Below are 6,000 nucleotides of genomic sequence, written 5' to 3' on the forward strand. Positions count from 1 at the left end.
TTGTATACTGTATTACACTATACTGTACTACACTGTGCCATGGCTTTGATAAACATCGTGTGAATAAGTCTTTTAGATGCTTTGTATATGACAGTATGCTCTGTGCATCTGGCTGGGAAAAAATAAACAATGTAGCAAGCTACTTTTTGCAAGGATCAGAGAAGAAGGGTCTTATTTTTCTGATGTGCTTATGATTGTGCTGCTTTTGAGATGTGGTTGGTGAAATTGAGTTGGTTGTTGATGGTTACCCAGCTGAACAGTGATACTGTGCTCAACAGTATGGTTGGCTGGAAAGATGAGGAGCTCAGTTTTTTCATTTAAACCAAACAGTCAAATAGATACAAATTGTTTAATGCGTGAAGTAAAAATCTATTTAAAATATGATATTTAATCATTTTAATTTATATGCAACAGTATAATACACACACTACCGGTCAAAAGTTCTGAAACACTTGACTGAAATGTTTCTCATGATCTTAAAAATCTTTTGATCTGAAGGCGTATGCTTAAATGTTTGAAATTAGTTTTGTAGACAAAAATATATTTGTGCCACCATATTAATTTATTTAATTATAAAACTAAAATTTTATTTAAAAAAAACAGTTTTTGAAATTGACGACTTGGACCAAATAATAAAGAAATAAAGAAAAGCAGCCAATAAGAGCCCAACATAGATGGGAACTCCTTCAATACTGTTTAAAAAGCATCCCAGGGTGATACCTCAAGAAGTTGGTTGAGAAAATGTCAAGAGTACATGTCTGCAAATTCTAGGCAAAGAGTGACTACTTTGAAGATGCTAAAATATAACACAGTTTTGATTTATTTTTAATTTTGTCACAACATAATTCCCATAGTTCCATTTATGTTATTCCATAGTTTTGATGACTTTACTATTATTCTAAAATGTGAAGAAAAAAAAATTATAATAAAGAATGAGTAAGTGTTTCAAAACTTTTGACCAGTAGTGTATATAAAAAAAAGCATTATTTACAAACACTGTACATTTTTACTAGAATTTTTTTTTTTTTTGTGAATGAACAGGGTGTGCAAAAAGTGCAACTTCACTCACTTATATTTGGAACCGAGTTGAATGTTGTTACAATACTGAATTAGTATAGTTTATTATTGTAACATAACAAAATTACTATTATAATTATTTTGAGAATTAGATTAGTTGTATGCAACAGTTTTATTTTTCTGTCATTTTAACTTTACCTTTACCTGGAGCTTTTATTTTGGCGGAACACTGAAAGTGCAGCGTGCACAGTTTACAATGTTCCTCCTATGATCCTGAGATTACAGATGTTTGGAAGTGGGCAAATGTGTGAATCTGTACAGCCCTGAAGGATTGTGAAACTAGTCTTATGGCGGGCTTATTAGGAAAAATAGTGGCCAAATAGAAGTGCATTAAAATCGCAATATTCACAATATTCCTTCATTTTAAATCGCCAGCACAATCATCGTGATTATATTGTGAATATTCAATATATCTTCCAGCCCTACCACAATGCCAGCATGTTTGCTGTTTGGACCAAGTAAAAACATACTAAGCTCACTATGAATTCGGTGATAGTAGGTTAAAAGTTCCCTATCTGTCACTCACTCGACGTTGGTGTCGATGTAGTGACACTAGGGGTCACTCTTGGGAGCCCGAGACACCTCTGGTCTTTGATAAAAGGCCAATGAAAATTGGCGAGTGGTATTTGCATGCCACTCCCCCGAACATACGGGTATAAAAGGAGCTGGTATGCAACCACTCATTCAGATTTTCTCTTCGGAGCCGAACGGTCATGCTCATTGAGCTGAATTCTACTGTTCATTCACCTGCTGGATCTGACGGCGCATTTCAGCGGCTTCTCCCTCCTCTGCACTGGTGCACTGCAGAGAACGCCCCTGGGCGCTTCGGCAGAAAAACTAGAGAGTATATTTTCTGAAAGAGCATTTTTCCCCTCTAAAAGAGTATATATTTCTCTAAAAGAGCGCACACATGGAACGTCTTTTTAAAGACGCGTCTTTTTAAAGATGCTTTTCCGATTGTGTGTTATTCCTGGTTGTGCTCGTTATCTCTCGCCTTCTAACGGTCACGATCACTGTCTTTCGTGTCTGGGCACTGCTCACGCGGAGACAGCGTTCGTGGATAGTCACATTCTCATTGCGAGAATGTGTCCATGGCAACGTTGCGGTCGCGGCTCGCCTTCGTAAAGAAGCGAGCCACCCCAGAGGCTCCCGCCTCGGTCCTTTTACCCACGGGTTTGAGGCCAGCGCGGCTAGCACTGGGGGCGATTTGGGGACCCCAATGGGACCGCCTCCGCCGGGTATCCCCCCGCGGAACTCCCATTCCCCAGCACGCTCGTCTGCCCCGATCGGGCTTCCGGGTGAGTCCGCCGGCTCGTCTCACGGCGAGTTCGACCTCTTATTCGGAGCCCGCGAAAGTGATGAGCTCTCGAGCGCAGCATCGGAGAGCGGGCTCGTCCAGTCGGAAGCCTCGGCTGGGCTCCTCCCTTTGGGGTCGATCGCCCAGTCACAGGCTGACGCGGAGATTACGACATGCTTTCCCGGACAGCCGCGAGCGTCGGTTAGAGTGGATTTCACCGCTCTTCCCTGAACCCTCGCGGCTCTGTGATTGGTTCCTGGGCTCGCGGCGCCGCTCAAAGCCACGCCCCGCCCCGTTCCTTTCTTCCCGGAAGTGCATGAAGAGCTGACAAGATCGCGGGAGGCACCTTTTACTGCCCGGTCCCGATCTTTTCAGCTTCCCCGCTCTCACTACCCTCGATGGTGGGGCGGCCAAGGGTTATTCGGCAATCCCCCGGTGGATAAAGGCGCTCGCGGTGCACCTATGCCCGCAGAGCGCCGCCACCTGGCGTGGGTGCCCAAAGCCCCCGTCCAAGGCCTGTAGGTTTACGTCGTCTCTGACGGTCAAAGCCTACGGCGCTGCTGGACAAGCCGCCTCCGCCCTGCACGCCATGGCTCTCCTGCAAGTCCGCCAAGGCGCTAAAGGAACTGCACGAGGGTAGTTCCGCCCCGGGATTGATGCAGGAACTGCGCTCGGCGACCGACCTCGCTCTCCAAGCGACAGAGGTCACGGCGCGGACTCCCGGGCGGACGATGGCCACACTAGTGGTCCAGGAGCGCCACCTTTGGCTCAACCTGGTCGAGATGGGTGAGGCCGACAGGACACGATTCCTTGCTGCCCCCATTTTCCAGGCGGGCCTATTCGGCGACACTGTCGAGGACTTTGCCCAGCAGTTCTCGATGGTAGAGCAGTAGATGGATGCTAGCCGGCTTGTCCTGCCCCGGTGTGGCTCAAGATCCCCCCATCTACTCATCGCTGAGGGCGTCCCCCTGCGGTGACTGCACCGGCTCCGCCGCAGCCCGCCCCTCCGGCCCGGCCCCGGCGTGGAACCCACCGCAGGAAGCCGACGCCACCCGTCTCACAGTCGGCACCGAAGAACCCACGGAGGTCTTCGAAGCGCCCCTGAGATGGGCGACCCAGGGACAACGAAACCCGCTGCTCTGGAGCTGGTAAGCAGATCTTCTTTTTGTTACCTTTTGCATTTAATTGCGCTGCATGCCCAAGTCCTTGTTCCCTGGGTCACATATTCGGTGTGTACGGCTGGCATCACGACCACCGTCCACCACTCCATTTGGCAGGTTGGCGCTCCAGCGGCGGTCTCCCGCCCTGAGCGCCCAGCTGTGGCACAAATCCGCCCCCGATGTGACAGTCTCCACGGGTCATGAGGACAGGCCTCTTCCTCCCCCGTCCCAGGCTGTTCCGGGGGTGGTCACAAGGAGCCAGGTAAGTGCTTCGATGTCCTCGGACTCAGCACGGCCGCGATGTGGTGTGGCACCTCAAGCTCCACCCCGCCGTGAGGCCCCACCCGCCGGTACATCCGATGACGTTGTCCCTTTGGTCCCCCTTGCGCGGAACTCGGGTGCATGGCTTGCGCTTTCCAGTCCGTCGCGAGGGCTGGTCCGGACTGTCCGACTCGGCTGCACGATTCACTTCGCTGGGCATCCGCCCAGGTCCAGCGGTGTCCACTTCACCTTGGTGAAAGATGGAAACGCTGCTATCTTGCGTGGAGATCGCTACCCTCCTACGGAAGGACGCGATAGAACCTGTCCCTCCAGCCGAGATGAAGAGGGGGTTTTACAGCCCCTACTTCATTGTACTGAAAAAAGGCGGTGGGTTGCGGCCAATCTTGGACTTGCGAGTACTGAACCGGGCCTTACACAGACTCCCGTTCAAGATGCTGACGCAAAGACGCATTCTAGCGAGCGTCCGGCATCAAGATTGGTTCGCGGCGGTAGACCCGAAGGATGCGTACTTTCACGTCTCGATCCTTCCTCGACACAGACCCTTCCTGCGGTTTGCGTTCGAGGGTCAGGCGTATCGGTACAAGTCCTCCCTTTCGGCCTGTCCCTGTCTCCTCGCGTCTTTACGAAGATCGCAGAGGCTGCCCTTGCCTCGTTAAGGGAGGTGGGCATTCGCATTCTCAACTATCTCGACGACCGGCTAATCCTAGCTCACTCTCGAGACAGGTTATGCGCACACAGGGACCTGGTGCTCTCACACCTCAGCCGACTAGGGCTTCGGGTCAGCTGGGAAAAGAGCAAGCTCCTCCCGTTGGACTCAGTCTCCTTGACGGCGCACCTTACGAACGAGTGTGCCCAGTCGGTGCTGGCCTGTTTGAAGGCATTCAAACAGAAAACAGCGGTTCCACTGAAACATTTTCAGAGGCTCCTGGGGCATATGGCGTCCTCGGCGGTGGCCACCCCGCTCGGGTTGATGCATATGAGGCCGCTTCAGCACTGGCTCCAGACTCGAGTCCCGAGACGGGCATGGCGCCACGGGACACACCGCGTGGCCATTACGTCGGTCTGTCACCGTCTTTTCAGCCCTTGGACCGACCTCTCGTTTCCACGAGCAGGTGTTCCGCTAGAACTGGTCTCCAGGCGCGTCGTGGTCACGACAGATGCCTCCAAAATGGGCTGGGGCGCTGTTGGCAACGGGCACGCAGCTGCCGGCCTCTAGACGGGTCCGCAGCTGCGTTGGCACATCAACTGCCTCGAGTTACTGGCAATTCTGCTCGCCCTGCGGAGGTTCCGGCCGTTGATCCAGGGCAAGCACGTGCTAGTTCGGACAGACAGCACGGCAGCGGTAGCATATGTCAACCGCCAAGGCGGTCTGCGCTCCCGCTGTATGTCATAACTTGCCCGCCGTCTCCTCCAACGGAGTTAGCAGCACCAAGTCGCTGCAAGCCACTCACATCCCGGGCAACCTCAACACTTCGGCGGACGCGCCGTAACAACAGGTTACCCTCAAGGGAGAGTGGAGACTCCACCTTCAGGTGGTCCAGCTGATTTGGAGTCGATTCAGTCAGGCACAGGTGCACCTGTTCACCTCCCAAGAATCCTCCCACTGCCCGCTCTGGTACGCCCTCACCGAGGCCTTCCTCGGCATAGACGCGCTGGCACACAGCTGGTCCCCTGGCATTCGCAAATATGCGTTTTCCCCAGTGAGCCTGCTCGCACAGACCCTGTGCAAGGTCAGGGAGGACGAGGAGAAGGTCGTCCTGGTAAGCACCCTACTGGCCCGCCCAGACGTGGTGCTCGGACCTCACGCTCCTCGTGACAGCTCCCCCGGGCAAATTCCCCTGAGAAAGGCCCTTCTTTCTCAGGGAAGGGGCACCATCCGGCACCCGCGCCCAGACCTCTGGAATCTCCATGTCTGGCCCCTGGACGGGACGCGGAAGACCTAAGCTGTCTCCCACCTGCGGTGGTAGACACATTCACTCAGGCTAGGGCTCCCTCTACGAGGCGCCTGTATGCCTTTTAGTGGTGTCTGTTCGCTAAGTGGTGTTCTTCCCATCAGGAAGACCCCCAGAGGTGCGCAGTCAGATCAGTGCTTTCCTTCCTGCAAGAGAGGTTGGAAGGGAGGCTGTCCCCTTCCACCTTGAAGGTGTATGTTGCTGCCATAGCAGCACACCATGACGCAGTCGA

This window comes from Myxocyprinus asiaticus, chromosome 22 (assembly GCF_019703515.2).
Source record: "Myxocyprinus asiaticus isolate MX2 ecotype Aquarium Trade chromosome 22, UBuf_Myxa_2, whole genome shotgun sequence".
Taxonomy (NCBI): Eukaryota; Metazoa; Chordata; class Actinopteri; order Cypriniformes; family Catostomidae; genus Myxocyprinus; species Myxocyprinus asiaticus.